The sequence below is a fragment of the Pleurodeles waltl genome, chromosome 5 (assembly GCF_031143425.1).
Source record: "Pleurodeles waltl isolate 20211129_DDA chromosome 5, aPleWal1.hap1.20221129, whole genome shotgun sequence".
NCBI lineage: Eukaryota > Metazoa > Chordata > Amphibia > Caudata > Salamandridae > Pleurodeles > Pleurodeles waltl.
Genome location: NC_090444.1, coordinates 889,000,204 through 889,017,732, shown reverse-complemented (window position 1 = coordinate 889,017,732; position 17,529 = coordinate 889,000,204).

Sequence of the window (17,529 nt, the reverse complement as noted above, 5' to 3'; positions counted from 1 at the left end):
AGTAACATCTTGTTACCTGTGTCTCACTGGAAGTATTGCACGATGATGTTGTTTCGGTTGGCGATATCCTCTCCTTCTGCCTCCTCTTCTTCACTGTCCACAGGCTCCACAGCTGCCACAAGACCACCATCTGGCCCATCCACCTGCAGAAAAGGCACCTGGCGTCGCAAAGCCAGGTTGTGCAGCATACAGCAGGCTATGATTATCTGGCACACCTTCTTCAGTGAGTAGTATAGGGAACCACCTGTCAGATGGAGGCACCAGAATCTGGCCTTCAGGAGGCCGAAGGTGCTTTCGATTATCCTCCTAGTTCGCCTATGTGCCTCATTGTAGTGTTCCTCTGCCCTTGTCCTGGGATTCCTCACTGGGGTCAGTAGCTATGACAGGTTGGGGTAACCAGAGTCACCTGCAAATGTCGAGGGACAACTGTTAGACACACACTAACCCTCAGGGACAACCCCAGACCCGACACCTATGTCAACTGTATTGGGACCTTGGCCTCACCTATTAGCCACACACGGTGCCTCTGGAGTTGCCCCATCACATAAGGGATACTGCTATTCTTCAAAATGTAAGCGTCATGCACAGAGCCAGGATACTTGGCATTCACATGGGAGATGTACTGGTCTGCCAAACACACCATCTGCACATTCATCGAATGGTAGCTCTTCCGGTTGCTGTACACCTGATCATTCCTGGGGAGGGGATAAATGGCACATGTGTACCATCAATGGCAACAATGATGTTGGGGATATGTCCCAGGGCATAGAAGTCACCTTTCACTGTGGGCAAATCTTCCACCCGAGGGAAAACGATGTAGCTGCGCATGTGTTTCAGCAGGGCACACAACACTCTGGACAACACATTAGAGAACATTGGCTGGGACTCCCTGATGCCATGGCCATTGTTATTTGAAAAGACCCACTGGCCAGGAAATGGAGTACAGACAGGACCTGCACCTGTGGGATTGCTCCAACTGGGCACACAGTTCCTGGATTGTTGCACGATCAAGTCTGTATGTGATAATTATGGGGGTCATTCTGACCCTGGTGGTCGGTGATAAAGCGGCGGCCAACCCGCCAACAGGCCGGCGGTCCAAAATATGCAATTCTGACCCTGGCGGGAACCACCAACACAGCCCGCCGCATTAACACTCCGACCGCCACGGCGGAACAAACAAACAGCGCGGCGGTCACCGCCAACAGCCAGGCGGCAGACAATGTACCGCCCACCCTATCACGACCCACCAATCCGCCACCTTTTCCGGGGCGGGAGCACCGCCGATAAAAACACGGCGGAAACAGACTACGAACGGGAAAACGCTCACCTCCACATACTCCACGCGAGATTACGGCAGTATGGAACCCGAGTTACAGGTCATCCCCGCACTCCTATACCTGCTCCTGTACCAGGAGCACGCCCGGCGGCGCGGAAGACATCGGTGAGTACTGCACCTACGACACAGGGGAGGGAAAAGATTACCGGCACACACCCACCCTCCCACACCCACTACAACACACACATCAATGCATTCCCACAGATCACTGTCACAACCCACAAACCCCCCCCCCCTCCGAAATAATGCAAAGACCAAAAGAAGAGATCCTAAACGGGCAGATATATTGAAAAATGGACAGCAGTAATCCAAATAAATAAATAAACTATGTACAAAATATATACATCAACTATATGTAGTCCAACCACTGTCCATGGACCACAGGGGTCATGAGCAAAGGGGGAAGGCCCAGTCCCACGACAAGAACTCCACGGAGAGAACACTGCAGGGGCATCAGAAAGAAAAAAGGACAGGCACCTCAGGGGGAAGGGAAGGGGGGGCACCTCAGCCACTTGAGTACACGACGCCAGATCCACGAGGGGACTCCATGACCACTGGCCCATCCTGGGGAGAGCAAAGCCACAGTCCATACAGTCCATACAGTGGGTGGCCTGCCCACTGGGCCATCCTGGGGAGTGCAAAGCCACAGTCCATACAGTCCATACAGTGGGTGGCCTGCCCACTGGGCCATCCTGGGGAGAGCAAAGCAACAGTCCATACAGTCCATACAGAGGGTGGCCTGCCCACTGGGCCATCCTGGGGAGAGCAAAGCCACAGTCCATACAGTCCATACAGTGGGTGGCCTGCCCACTGGGCCATCCTGGGGAGTGCAAAGCCACAGTCCATACAGTCCATAAAGTGGGTGGCCTGCCCACTGGGCCATCCTGGGGAGAGCAAAGCCACAGTCCATACAGTCCATACAGTGGGTGGCCTGCCCACTGGGCCATCCTGGGGAGAGCAAAGCCACAGTCCATACAGTCCATACAGTGGGTGGCCTGCCCACTGGGCCATCCTGGGGAGAGCAAAGCCACAGTCCATACAGTCCATACAGTGGGTGGCCTGCCCACTGGGCCATCCTGGGGAGTGCAAAGCCACAGTCCAAACAGTCCATAACAGACTCCACTGCCACTGGAGGAGGCATGTTGGCCAGAGGACATCCTGCAGCCCTGCCCGAGACAGATCCTGCCCTGCCACGTCTGCCAAAGGGCCAGCGGTTCTTGCCTTGAAGGGCCCAGTTCAGCGGTTCTTGCCTTGAAGGGCCCAGTTCAGCGGTTCTTGAGACGGCGGTCCCCAGCGGAGCGGTGCTGGAGACGGCGGGGCCCAGTTCAGCGGTTCTTGCCTTGAAGGGCCCAGTTCAGCGGTTCTTGAGACGGCGGTCCCCAGCGGAGCGGTGCTGGAGCCGGCGGGGCCCAGTTCAGCGGTTCTTGCCTTGAAGGGCCCAGTTCAGCGGTTCTTGAGACGGCGGTCCCCAGCGGAGCGGTGCTGGAGCCGGCGGGGCCCAGTTCAGCGGTTCTTGCCTTGAAGGGCCCAGTTCAGCGGTTCTTGAGACGGCGGTCCCCAGCGGAGCGGTGCGGGAGCCGGCGGGGCCCAGTTCAGCGGTTCTTGCCTTGAAGGGCCCAGTTCAGCAGTTCTTGCCTTGAAGGGCCCAGTTCAGCGGTTCTTGAGACGGCGGTCCCCAGCGGAGCGGTGCTGGAGACGGCGGGGCCCAGTTCAGCGGTTCTTGCCTTGAAGGGCCCAGTTCAGCGGTTCTTGAGACGGCGGTCCCCAGCGGAGCGGTGCGGGAGCCGGCGGGGCCCAGTTCAGCGGTTCTTGCCTTGAAGGGCCCAGTTCAGCGGTTCTTGCCTTGAAGGGCCCAGTTCAGTGGTTCTTGAGACGGCGGTCCCCAGCAGAGCGGTGCTGGAGCCGGCGGGGCCCAGTTCAGCGGTTCTTGCCTTGAAGGGCCCAGTTCAGCGGTTCTTGAGACGGCGGTCCCCAGCGGAGCGGTGCTGGAGCCGGCGGGGCCCAGTTCAGCGGTTCTTGCCTTGAAGGGCCCAGTTCAGCGGTTCTTGCCTTGAAGGGCCCAGCTCAGCGGTTCTTGAGACGGCGGTCCCCAGCGGAGCGGTGCGGGAGCCGGCGGGGCCCAGTTCAGCGGTTCTTGCCTTGAAGGGCCCAGTTCAGCGGTTCTTGAGACGGCGGGGCCCAGTTCAGCGATTCTTGCCTTGAAAGGCCCAGTTCAGCGGTTCTTGAGACGGCGGTCCCCAGCGGAGCGGTGCGGGAGCCGGCGGGGCCCAGTTCAGCGGTTCTTGCCTTGAAGGGCCCAGTTCAGCGGTTCTTGAGACGGCGGTCCCCAGCGGAGCGGTGCTGGAGACGGCAGCCATTCTATGGCCAACTGCTCATTGCCTGGTGGTGCCCTCCTGGGCAGCGGGGATGGTGCTCCTTCAATGCCCACCTGGGCTGTGGGTGGTGGGGCCCTCCTGGCCAGCTGGGCTGGGTCCTCCCTGGGCAGCGGCTATGGGGGTGGTGGGCTCTCCCTGGGCAGCTGTGCCGGTTCCTCCCTGGGCAGCGGCTATGGGGGTGGTGGGCTCCTCCTGGGCAGCTGTGACGGCTCCTCCATGGGCAGCAGGCCTGCTGCCTGACTTCTCCGCCTTGCTGCCCTTGCCCTCCTTAGTCGGGAGTCTGTGGCCCTTTCCTCCCTTTGGAGCTGTGGCTGCTGACGGTGTCTGGGTGGTGTCCTGGGGGGATGTAGAACCCGGGCTCCTGCGGCGCCCCTTCCGCCTTCTGCTCCTCTTCCCAGGGGGTGGGCTGCCTGTCCCCTTGCTGCTGGGCGAAGATCCAGACATGCGGGCTGGTGGGCTCCAATACCCCTGCACCCTTGTCAAGGGGGCTGCAGGGCTGGTGGTGGCTGAGGTGCTCTTTTTACCCCGACGAGAAGGAGGGGGGGGCTCAGGGTCAGGAAAGAAGGTAGCAGTAGAGAGATAGATTTTCTTAGGACAATGGAGAGTGATAGGTACAGTGGGAATGGGAGTGGAGGGAGAGGATGTGGTTGTAGGTGAGTCACGTTTGCTGTCTTTGGGTGCAGGTGCAGGAGGGATAGGCTGTTGTGAGGTGGATGGCTGTTGGGTGGGTGGGTGGCTGCGTTTGTGTGGTGTGGAAGAGGGGGTGACAGACACAGTGGGAGAGGACACAGGGGACGTGTAAATGGCAGTGGGGGTGGTGACTGCACGTGTGCGGACTGTTCTGGTGGCTGTGCTGGTGATGGAAATACTGGCTGATGGTGAGGTGAATGAAGGTGTGAGTGTAGACGTCACAGGGAGGGAGGAGGGAGACGAGGAGGTGGGGGTCACAGAGGTGGAAGTGACTGTTGGCATGTCTGCATCGGAATGTTGCTCGTGTGAATGTCTGCGTGATCTGTGGTGCTTATGTTTGGATGAGCTGCTCTTGGGTGTTGAGGTGTGTGCAGGCTGGTCTGATGGTGTGGGTGGGACAGGCAGAGGAACAGGAGACTGGGAGGAGGGAGTTAGTAGAGGGAGGCAGGAGACAGGGACAATGGCTGCCGTCAGTGCTGAGGCCAGAGCCTGGAACGATCGTTGATGGGCAGCCTGACCCGAATGAATGCCCTCCAGGTACGCATTGCTGCGATGAACCTCCCTCTCCACCCCCTGGATGGCATTCAAAAGGGTAGTCTGCCCAACAATGAGCGTTCGGAGGAGGTCAATGACCTCCTCACTGAGGGCAGCGGGGGTAACAGGGGCAGGGCCTGAGGTGCCTGGGGCGAAGGAGATGCCCGGCTTCCTGGCAGAGCGAGCACGGGGCGAACGCTGAGGGGCTGCTGGGAGGGCGGAGATGGTGCGCTGGGTGGCGGCTGTACCTGTAATGGCGGGGGGCACGGATGTTGCCCCCCCCGCAAGGGAGCTCCCTTCCGAGGACGTGTCCGTGTCGCTGCAGGGTCCAGTCGTCCCCGTTGTGGAGCTCCCCTCGCCCTCCGTCTCACTGGTCCAGTCAGACTCTGTGGCATGGCCCTCCTGGGCCATGTGAGATGCAGCTCCCTCCTGCCCCGATGCCACTTCTCCTCCGCCTGATGATGCTGATGCACACAAGCACAGAAAGACAAACAAAAAGGGGGGGGGAGAGAGAAATAAAGAGATTTTGAGGACATGGATCACCGGTACAGTTAGCGGACATGACAGACACAGATGCCCCCTGCACTAAGTTGCGCACTTGGTGTCCGCTACGCATTCCGTGGAACATGCCCTACACGACTAGAGTTGACAACTGCACCCATGGATGACACGGCCCAGGGATGGCTGTACTGACACACTACTGAGGGTGGTGGCTGGGGACACAGGGGCTTACGGGGGTGCCCAGCCTACAGATATCGCCCTGGCCTAGGGGGACCCACAGCCCTCCTCCCCCACCCAGACACCTCCACTGCGCGACAACAGAGTAGATTATGCGTGTACTCACCCCCTTGTGTCTGCTGTGCTGCCCTCACGCGCCCATCCAAATCAGGGTAGGCCACCGCCAGGATCCGGAACATCAGGGGGGTCAGTTGACGGCAGGCACCCTGCCTACGTTGGGAGGCCATCCCCAGCAGAGACTCAGCGGTCTTCTTGGTCCCGCGGCAGATGTCCTCCCATCTCTTGCGGCAGTGGGTGCCCCATCGATGGTGGACCCCCAGGGTCCAGACTTCCTTGGCGATGGCACGCCAAATCCCGATCTTCTCATGGGCGCGGACCTATGTGACACGTACAGGGAGGGAGAAATACCACGTTCAAGTTTGTCTGCATTTTCGTTGCCAGTGGCCCAACGCCCTCCATCCCCGCCAGGCCCCCCGCCATGCCCCCCGCCAGGCCCAACATGCCCCCCATCCCCGCCATGCCCCCCGCCAGGCCCCCCGCCAGGACCAACATGCCCCCCATCCCCGCCATGCCCCCCGCCAGGCCCAACATGCCCCCCATCCCCGCCAGGCCCCCCGCCAGGCCCCCCGCCAGGCCCAACATGCCCCCCATCCCCGCCATGCCCCCCGCCAGGCCCCCTGCCAGGCCCAACATGCCCCCCATCCCCGCCAGGCCCCCCGCCAGGCCCCCAAGCCAGCCAGTGGCCCCAAATCCATATTGAATTAAACTCACTTGTTGGTCTGGAGGACCGTAGAGTAGCGCATACTGGGGGAGGACCCCATCCACAAGTTTCTCCAACTCTTCTCCAGTGAAGGCAGGGGCCCTTTCCCCAGGCGCAGCAGCCATTGTCCCTTCCAGACCGAGGTCACAGCAACACTTGCAGTATAGGTCCTCTCCTGTGAAAGTTCAAGTCGCGAGTGAATAAGTAGATAGAAAATGGCGGTCACGCCCGCGGCGGTGCGTACCGCGGCGGTGCGTACCGCCACCACCGGCGCCCTTCGCCATTGGCTCCTGAAACCCATAGGCTTCAATGTTAACCAATGCGGCTTCGCGCCGCGGTCTTGGACCGCCGACCGCCGCGGTGTGCCACGCCAGCGCATTGACCTCACATCCCATTGTCACACTTCACAGGTCAGGCAGCCGCCATTTCGAGGGTCCACATGGCTCAATTTCAACTGCGTCACACAGGCCTAGGCCTTGCATAGCCACTCATACACGCCATTCACTGCATAGAGAATCGTTTACTGTGCAAGCTGTGAGTACGTACCTGTGGGTTGCTTGACTGTGTGCTCCATGTTGTCCTTCCTAGGCACCGTCCGCTGGGTTTGGCGAGGAGAAGGAGGAATCCTCCCGTGTACAGACCGCTGGTGGACCTGTCGACAATGGAAGAACGCCACGTTATACTGACCTACCGCTTGACCGTGCCCCTATACATGAACTGTGTGCCCAGCTGGAGCCCGACCTGATGTCCCCCATCCGCCAACCCACAGGGATTCCCCCTCTGGTGCAGGTCCTGTCAGTACTCCATTTCTTGGCAAGTGGGTCATTTCAGACAACAGTGGGAATTGCTTCTGGGATGTCTCAGCCCATGTTTTCGAAGGTGTTATCCAGAGTGTTGTCTGCCCTGATGAAATACATGAGGAGCTACATCCTTTTCCCTGAGGTGGGCGAATTGGCTACAGTGAAGGGTGATTTCTATGCCCTTGGACATATTCCCAACGTCATTGGTGCCATTGATGGGACCCATGTGGCTTTGGTTCCCCCAAGAGACAGGGAGCAGGTGTACAGGAACAGAAAAAGTTACCATTCCATGAACATCCAGGTGGTGTGTTTGGCTGACCAGTACATCTTGCATGTAAATGCCAAATTCCCTGGGTCAGTGCATGACGCCTACATCCTAAGGAATAGCAGCATCCCTTACGTGATGGAACAGCTAGAGAGACACCGTGTATGGCTATTGGGGGACTCTGGTTACCCCAACCTGTCGTGGCTACTGACCCCAGTAAGGAATCCCCGGACCAGGGCAGAGGAACGGTACAATGAGGACCATGGGCGTACTAGGAGGGTGATCGAACGCACCTTCGGCCTCCTAAAGGCCAGGTTTCGGTGCCTGCATATGACAGGTGGATCCCTAATGTACTCACCTAAGAAGGTGTGTCACATCATCGTGGCCTGCTGCATGCTTCACAACCTGGCTTTGCGCCGCCAGGTGCCTTTCCTGCAGGAGGATGGTCGAGACGGTGGTGTTGTGGCAGCTGTGGAACCTGTGGAGAGTGACGAGGAGGAAGACGACGGGGCTGAAACAGACAACAGGGACAGAATCATTGAACAGTACTTCCAATAGGACACAGGTAACAATTCAAACATAATTTAGTAAATGTGAACTACTCTCCTGCATCTCTGCTGCCTGTCTATTTGCCCCAGTGTATGATGACTGAGTTGTGGCTTTTCCCTCCCTATTTCAGATCTGGGGTCCCCACTACGAGTCCTGTGCTTCGTTTCCCCATGGACTACAGCTTTGTGGCAGCTGTTTGTTGACTTCACTATGTACAAGGACATATTTGCACTGTCATGTCAATTACAATATTTTGAAATCACAGCCAGACTCCAGATATTTTTGTGCAAAATAGGTGTTTATTTCAGTGCTCAAAATGGGATGGGTGGTTTCAAGTGGGTGGGGGCTATGGTGAAGGAATGTCCATGGCAGAGTCCAGAGTAACAGTCACACAGGTGCATTGTCCATAGGCCTGTGGAGAGATGGAGCATGGGCAGTTCAAGGATGGACAGGGTGACAATGTGGGACAGTGGGATGACATCAGGTTGTATCCTTTGCTGGCGGGGGTCTTGACATCCTACTCTGTCTTCTTGCGAGATCTCAGGGCCCTCTTGCGGGGTGGTTCTTCTCCTGCAGGAGGTGGGGGTCTGGTGGGCTGCTGTTGTGCGGGGGCCTCCTGTCCACTAGCGCCGGCAGAGGTGGTTGGCTGTTCTTGGTCCAGGCTAGTGGCAGGGGCCCTTTGTTGTTGTTGAGTGTCCGTCCTGGTGTTGATGAGTTCCTGCAGCAGCCCTACCATGGTAACCAGGGTGGAGGTGAGGGCTCTGATGTCCTCCCTGTACCCCCGATAGTGTTCCTCCTGCAGTACCTGGATCTCCTGGAACCTGGCCAGTACCGTCGCCATCGTCTCCTGGGAGCGGTTGTATGCTCCCATGATGGTGGTGAGGGCCTCGTGGAGAGTGGGTTCCCTGGGCCCGTCCCCCCCCTGTCGCACAGCTGCCCTCCCAGTTCCCCTGTTTCCCTGGGCCTCTGCCCCCTGGCCGGTGTGCCCACTACCACTGCCCCCAGGTCCCTGTTGTTGTTGGGGTGGTGGGTTATCCTGGGTGCCCTGTAGTGGTAGACACACTGCTGATTGACGCGCCCTGGAGACAGAGGCATGGGCCCGCTGGGTGGGAGCTGTGCTGGTGTTCCCGGAGGGGTTTGGGTCTGTAGTGGCCTGTGGCTGTCTGAGGGGAACCGACTGTCCAGAGGTCCCCGATGGTCCGGGCTGGTCATCAGTGTCCAGGTCGACAGAGCTGCTGTCATCGCTGACGGCCTCTTGGGTGGGGGGTGTGGAGAATTCTGGGCCCTCCGTGGCGGTGTGTTGGCGGTCGGGTCCTGCAGGGGTATAGAGGTATGGTTATAGTTTCAATGTGTGCCATATGGGTGTATCTGTGGGTTCCCGTGTCCCCAAGTGCTGGCATTCGTGTGTGGGGGCTTTGGTGAGGGTGGCTTGTGGGGGGGATGTGTATATGCATTGGGCATGCTTTGGTGATGGGTGTCCATGCTTAGTGGACGCATGCAGGCCTAGGTTTTGGGATGTGTGGGTTGTGATGGTGAGACATTGGTAGGGAATAGGTGTGCTAGGGGTGGGGGTGAGGATGGTGGTGGGGTGAGGATGGTGGTGGGGGTGACGGTGGGGGTGAGGATGGGGGTGGGGGTGAGGGTGGGGTTCGAGGATGGGGGTGAGGGTTGGGGTATGATTTGGCATGCAGGTGGGGGGAAGCAGTATTGAAGCTTCAACTTACCAGAATCCATTCCTCCGCCGACTCCTGCGAGGCCGTCAGGATGCAGGATGTTCAAGACTTCCTCTTCCCATGTTGTAAATTGTGGGGGTTGAGGTGGGGGTCCTCCGCCAGTCTTCTGCACGGCGATGTTGTGCCTGGATACCATGGAACGCACCTTCCCCCGTAGGTCGTTCCATCGCTTCCTGATGTCTTCCCGATTTCTGGGGTGCTGTCCCACAGCGTTGACCCTGTCGACAATCCTCTGCCATAGCTCCGTCCTCCGGGCAATGCTGGTGTATTGGACCTGTGTGCCGAAGAGCTGGGGCTCTACCCGAACGATTTCCTCCACCATGACCCTGAGTTCTTCGTCTGAGAAGCGGGGGTGTCTTTGGGGTGCCATGGAGTGGTGTGTATGATGTGTGGGGTGGAGTATGTGTAGTTAAGTGTGTTGAGTGTGGTGGTGTGTGTTGTTTTGTGTGTGGATATTGTGTGGGTGATGGTGTAGTGTGCCTCTGTGTGATGGTGTTCTGTGATCGCTGCTGTGTCTCTCAGTGCTTCTTTTTAGATTTTGGTCGAAGGGGTTTGTGGGTGATGTGGGTGTGTGTTTTATATTGTATTGTGTGTGTGGGAGTGGTGTGTGTATGTGTATCAGGTGTGTGGAATTCAAATCGTCCAATGTTGCTGAGTTTTGTTCGTTTGTGTGTATTCTGACCGCGGCGGTGTGTACCGCCAATGGAAAACCGCGTTTGAAAGACCGCCGTGTGGATTCGTGGGTCGTAATGGCATGGGCGTATTTCTGTTGGCGTGACGGTGGAGGTTTGGTCACCTCCACTTTTCCGCCGACCGCTGGTCTGGCGGTCTGTTGTGGCTGTCGGATTTTCGGAGGTTTGGCTGCTGCGGGTCAGAATGACCGTGGCGGATTACCGCGACCGCGGCGGAATTATGGAGGATTTCTGACCGGCGGTGGGCGCCTTTTACCGCCGAGGTCAGAATGACCACCTATGTGTCTCTCTTCCATTGTCGACAGGTCCACCATGGGTCTGTACCCCGGAGGATGCCGCCATCTCATCATCTGCCCCAGCAGAAGTGCCCTATGGAGGAGAACAGCGAGCAGAGAGTCATCCAACACTGAGGTATCACAATGTGTTATTTGCAGAAACGTTAGTAATCCGCTAGGTGCCGATATCTGTCTGTATTCCCGGCCTAGATAGGTGTGACACAGTTTATTTCCATGCCATGTGTCCCCCTGTAATGGCGGCAGCCTGACCTGTAAGGTGGGACAAGGGGATATGAGGTAACTGCGCTGGCGTTGTACACCGTCACGGTGGGCGGTCGAAGACCGCGGCGCAATTCTGCATTGGTTAACATTGGGCCCTATGGGTTTCAGGAGCCAATGACGATGTACGCCGGCGGTGACGGTACGCACCGCCGTGGACGTGACCGCCATTTTCTGTCTGTTCACTCACTTGATACCTGACCTTCAACAGGAGAGGACCTACACTGCAAGTGCTGCTGTGACTTGTGTCTGGAATTTATGATGGTTACAGTGTCTGGGGAAAGGGCTCCTGCCTTCACTTCGGAGGAGTTGGAGAAACTAGTGGATGGGGTCCTCCCCCAGTACACGCAACTGTACGGTCCTCCAGACAAACAGGTGAGTACACTGTGATCATGCTGCATGGGCAATGCCTGTTTTAAGTGGTGTGGATGGAAGAAAAATGAGGGGGATGAGGCCTGCATGTGCGGATGGTGAATGTATGTGCATCAGGGCATGGGTGGGAACTGGTGGGCAATAACTATGATGGTCCGGACGGCTCAGTAATTTCCTTTCCCCCTGTACCATTCCTCTAGGTCAGCGCCCACCAGAAGAAGGGTATTTGGTGTGCCATCGCCAAGGACGTCCGGACCCTCGGGGTCTACCACAGACGGAGCACCCACTACCGTAAAAGATGGGAGGACCTGCGCCGCTGTAGCAAGAAGACAGCGGAGGCCCAGCTGGGGATGGCCTCCCAACGTGGAAGGGGTGCCCGTCGCACCATGACCCGCCTGATGTCCCGGATCCTGGCGGTGGCGTAACCGGAGTTGGATGGGCGTTTGAGGACACAGCAGCCACAAGGGGGTGAGTACATTCTCATTCAGCTGACTCTGCGCGCATTACGAGGTGTCTGGGTGGGTGAGGTGGGCAGTGGGTTCTCCTAGGCCAGGGCGAACTTGGTAGGCAAGGTCCCTTGTGAGGCAGGCTATGTGGAACCCCAACCTCACTAGTGGTAAGAGCCATCTACACCTAGTCAGGCTCCTGTGACTTCCAGGTTTGCAGCAATTGGGCTTAGGCCTCGTACCCCATGGGCATGTGAAATTTATAGGAACTGTTAGTGCATGGCGTAGTGCAGAGGGCTGCTCCTTGTGTGTTGTGTCCGTCAACAGTAGTGGTGTTGCATGCACTGAATATGATTTTCTTCTGTCTCCCCCCCCCCCTTTTGTGGTCTCCCTGTTCTTGTGTGCAATAGCATCATCAGGCGTAGGAGCAGTGGCACCGGAGCAGGAGGGAGCCGCAACTCACTTGGCCCTGGAGGGTGAAGCAACGGAGTCTGAAGCCACCAGTGGGACGGAGGGTGAGGGGAGCTCCAAGGCGGGACAGGAGCATACACCAGTGACAGCGACTCCTCCTCTGATGGGAGCTCCCTTGCGGTGGCGGGCACCTCTGTGCCCACCGCATCAACAGGTACAGCCGCCACCCCTCCTACCAGCACTGCCCTCCCAGCATCCCCTCAGCGTGTGTCCTGTGCCCGCTCACCCAGGAGGGTGGGCATCTCCTTCGCCCCAGGCACCTCAGGCCCTGCCCCAGTCAGCTCTGCTGCCCTCAGTGAGGAGGCTATTGACCTCCTGAGATCCCTCACTGTTGGGTAATCTACTATTTTGAATGCCATCCAGGGTGTTGAGAGACATTTGCAACAAACAAACGCATACCTGGAGGGCATTCATTCTGGGCAGGCGGCCCAACAGCGAGCATTTCAGGCTCTGGGCTTAGCACTGATGGCAGCCATTGTCCCTGTGTCCAGTCTCCCCCTCCAACTTCCTCTACCCAGACCCAATCCCCTGTACCTCAGCCTATCCCAAGCATACCATCAGACCAGCATGCACACACATCAACACACAAGAGTGGCTCAGGCAAACATAAGCACCACACATCCCACAGGCACTCACACAAGCACTATCCCCATGCAGACACACCAACATCCACTATCTCCACTGTGTCCCCCCCTCCACGTCCTCCTCCTCCCTCCCTGTCTCATCTCCACTCACACCTACATCCTCAGCCACTACCTCCATCACCAGCACGCCCATTACCACACACCGCTCACGTGCAATCACCACCCCCACTACCATTCACACATCCCCAGTGTCCTCTCCCAGTGTGTCTATGAGCCCTCCTCCCAAGGTACACAAACGCAGGCACACACCCACCCAATAACCATCCACCTCACAACAGCTTCTGGCCCATGCACCTTCACCCAAATTCAGCAGACGTACACCTCCTCCAACCACTACCTCTTCCTCCACTCCCATACCCCCTCCATCTTCCCGTTCCAGTGTGTCTAAAAAACATTTCCTTGCAAACTTTGACCTCTTCCCTTCACCTCCCCCCCGTCCTTCCCCTAGGGCCAGGCTTTCCAGGTCCCAGCCCAGCACCTCAGCCACCAAATCCCCCGGGACAGTGGTGCCAGGAACTGCGGGGTCATCGAGTGCGCCACCCATCAGGGCTGCTAGTGTGCAAGGACATTCCACCACCTGCCAAGGTGAAAAAGGTGCCCACATCCCGGAGGGAGAAGCCGAAACAACCAGCCACCAAGGCCTCAGCAAAAATAAAAGGGGATAGTGGCAAGACAGCTGCGGCACCAGCAAAGGTGGGGAAGGGCCAAAAGCAGAAGAGCAGGTCAGGAGAGGGCATGGTGGCACCGACTGAGGGACCAGTGTCACAACTTCTGTCCACGACCACATCAACCTGTAGGGGGGCGAACACCGCTAGCTGCCCGCCACCACAACCGCCACCTGCACCGCCACCTGCAATGCCACCGGCACGTCTACAGCCTCAGCGACAGTCCCCAGCCTCTTCCCCAGTGGCCAGCCATCCGAGGCTGCAGGAGACGTCCTGCTGTGTCCCTCAGCAGGTGCTGACCCATGCACCACCGCCAGAATCGCTGCCACAGACACCACCGCAAGCACCGCCACCAGCCCCGCGACGTGCTCGGACAGTGGCACCACCGCTGACATGGCTACCATCCCCAGTGGTCAGTCGTCTGAGGCTGGAGGAGAGTTCCTGGACCCTGGGCAGCTTCCATGAGGCATGACTTCCATCACTGTTTGCACCTGCAGGTGGAAGGTGAAGCTGCAGCAGTGTGGGGTATGTCTCTGCCTCCATGGCGTATCATGCTACCTGTACCTCGGCAATCTCGTGGCACACACACCCAGGTGAGGGAATTGTACCGGCCACACTGCACGTCGAGCACTCTGGGCACAAAGCCCCCTCCAGAACCAGTGGAGAGATACATCCACTACCTCAGTCCTTGGCAGGATGAAGCACTCTGGGCACAAAGCCCCCTCCTGAACCAGTGGAGAGATACATCCACTACCTCAGTCCTTGGCAGGATGAAGCACTCTAGGCACAAAGCCCCCTCCAGAACCAGTGGAGAGATACAACCACTGCCTGTGGCTTTGCACTCCCCAGGATAAAGCAGTGGGCAACCCACCCACTGGAAAGACTTGAGAGACTGTGGCTTTGCACTCCCCAGGATACAGCAATGGGAATGGAGCCCCCTTGTGCAGCAGTGGTGTCGTGATTTTATCTGGCTGAGGTGCCCCTCCTCCCCCTCACCCTGAGGTACCTGTATATTTTCGGTCTGATGCCCCAGCAGTGTTCTCTCCGTTTCAAGTCAGGTATCATGTGTGGGCTTCGCCCATGCATTTTGGGCCCAGTGGTCCATGGACAATGATTGGTACACTATCCGGACTTGTGTAGTTGGTGTACATATTTGTATATACTGAATTTTGAATTTTGACTATCTGATTTTTCATGATTACACTGGTTACAATCATTTCCTTTTGTCCTTGCGTTCTTCCAGGGGGCGGGGGGGGTGTATATGTAATGTTGCTGCATGTATTTGTGTGTATGTTGTTGTGGGTGAGGGTGGGGGTATTGCATGTTGCGTGTGTGTGTCACTCTCTCCCCCCCTGTGTTGTAGGTGCAGTACTCACCATGGTCATCGCCGTTGTTCGTACTCCTGGTAGATGAGAAGATACACCAGCATGGGCAGCACGTGTAACTCAGGCTCCATGGCGTCCTGGTTCCTCGTTGGGTGTCAAGAGGTGAGTGTTTTCCCTTCTGTGTACTGTTTCCGCCGTGCTTTTGATCGCATTGGTACCCCCCCAGAAAAGGTGGCGGGTAGGCGTCTTGAAATACAATGGGCGGTACTTTGTCTTCCGCCTGTCTGTTGGTGGTGACCGCCGCTGTGTTTGTGTTAAAGTGGCTGTCTATGTTGGCGGTTTCCGCCATGGTCGTGATTTAATTTTTTTTTCTGCCGGCCTGTTGGCGGTATTACCGCCGCTTTAACACCGATCGCCAGGGTTGTAATGAGGCCCTATGTTGTTTAAGGTGTATATCCGGTTGGACACGGTATTAATCCCATTATCTACAACAGCTAATGCCTTCTGTAAGTTTTCCTGATCTATTTGCCTTAACTGAGCAGTAGCTTCTTGTTGGGAAAGCTTCCAAATTTCATTATAGACTGCGTATGAGAAGCGCTTTCTGCGTTGTTTTCTGGAGTCTAATAGTCTCTTGTCTAATAACACTGACTTACAAGATTTCCTGAGGTGTTCTCTAACAGCATCTAGTGAGGAACCTTTCAACCATTGCTGGCATAGTTTCCCTACACTGTATGTTGTTACTATTCCCGCATGTTCGGATGACACTTAGCGAAGGTCTGGCCTTTTTGTTCTAAAACCCCCTGTGGAGTTTATAGCACGTTTATGACACCTATTGGTATCTATTTGCCACAATAACCACCTGCCAGGAAGTGACAGTGAAGCATTGAATGTGCCATTTTGGACCCATTCATCGGGCTGATCCTCAGTTGCAGTGGCATACTTTTACCATTTGTAAAATTTTGCAGGGGCAGGAATACTGGCAGCATTCAATTCCTCTATTTTTTGCTAAGCCTAAACAACTTGTCTGTTGTACTGTTTTGTTTGAGAATATCATTTGAACAGGTATCAGGTATGCTCTAAATAAAGCTTCCTTCCCCATTATTTGCCAATTGTTTGTTCCCCACACACTTTTTAAGTCAATTGACTTCAGCCAATAATCATAGCCTTTTATAGCCAATCAGGAAACAAAGGAATCCGAATAAATGAATTTTGTATCTGTCAATAATCTATGTACATTTTCCATCAATGGCAATTTAAAATAATATGACTCAGCATTTTTAACATTGTGCCCAGAAAAATATGCACAATTTTCAGAATATGTTTTAGAACTCCCTTGTGGTGGCCTTGAACAATATTCCCATTGTGTATAATTAAAAATGTTTTTTGGGGTACTTGCTCTATGAATGAAATGGTGTCCGTAATAATTATAGCAAAACATTTCACCTTAATCCTCTTTGGATTCATAAACATCCTTCCTTTCAAATACAGTAAAATACTGCAATTCAGTCATCACAGAATCAACTGTTTTCACATCTCAGTCATCAGAAAAAACTCCCAGCATTATTACATTGTTCACAGAAAGTTTAAACACATATGGTATTTGAATGACCTCTGTGGGGCCGTATATATCAAATGTGACTTTATCCAAAACAATCCCATCTGGAATCGGTATAGCGGTAATGCTCACCAGAGACAAGTCTCTGTGGACCTTGTGAGAAGAAAAATTGTTTTTTAGGACCTCATACACCAGTTCAACTGTTGCTCTTATCTTTCCGGAAGATAATTACCATGTATTAATTGAAAGAATGTTATGACAAAGCTAATCCAAAGGAGGAAAGCTAACACAGTCAAGGAAAGCCACAGATAGTTCCATGGAAGAATAAAGTCATTTGTTTGAAGTCAGTTTATCGGATTAAGTGTTTTTGGCAGTTCAGATGTAGAAAAGGCAAATGAGTCAGAGAAAGTATCATTGATGTCGGCAAAGTATCAAGAAGCAGTTTGTGCAAATGCTGGAGCTGTATTGGTAGGGGTCTCCTGTGGTGGTTCATAGTAAATGATGACATCTGTCTGTGTAGAGGTTGTGTCAAATCAATCAGTAATTTCTGTATTGTTTGTTGTAACAAATGTTAGTGGAACTATTGCAAGATCATTTTCCACCCTCCCCAAGCTCGGAGAGGTGTCAGCGTTGCTGCTCCAAACCTGTAGAGGGATGTCTTGACCCGTAGTAAGAGGGATTCGGGAACTACTGGCTGCTACTCTTGATCTGCTTTACAGGATCGGCCACATGGTGTAACTTGACATTGTCGATAGAAACACAACGGTTTTCTTTAGCACTAGCCAACGGTGGTAGAATGACAGTTCTGGTACCATGTATTCCCAAGACTAGGACTGGTGCACGGTAAGAAGGACCAAACTCCTTTTTCACAGTAACTTTTTCACGTACTAGGTCCCCAACCTTAGGAATCCAGCCGGTAGATGTTATTGATACATCCTTAATTCCTGCAGACATGCAGCACTGGCAGAAGCATTGTCGTCACAGAACTATTGTAATTCCTGCAAGACAGTGACACGTCCATTTAC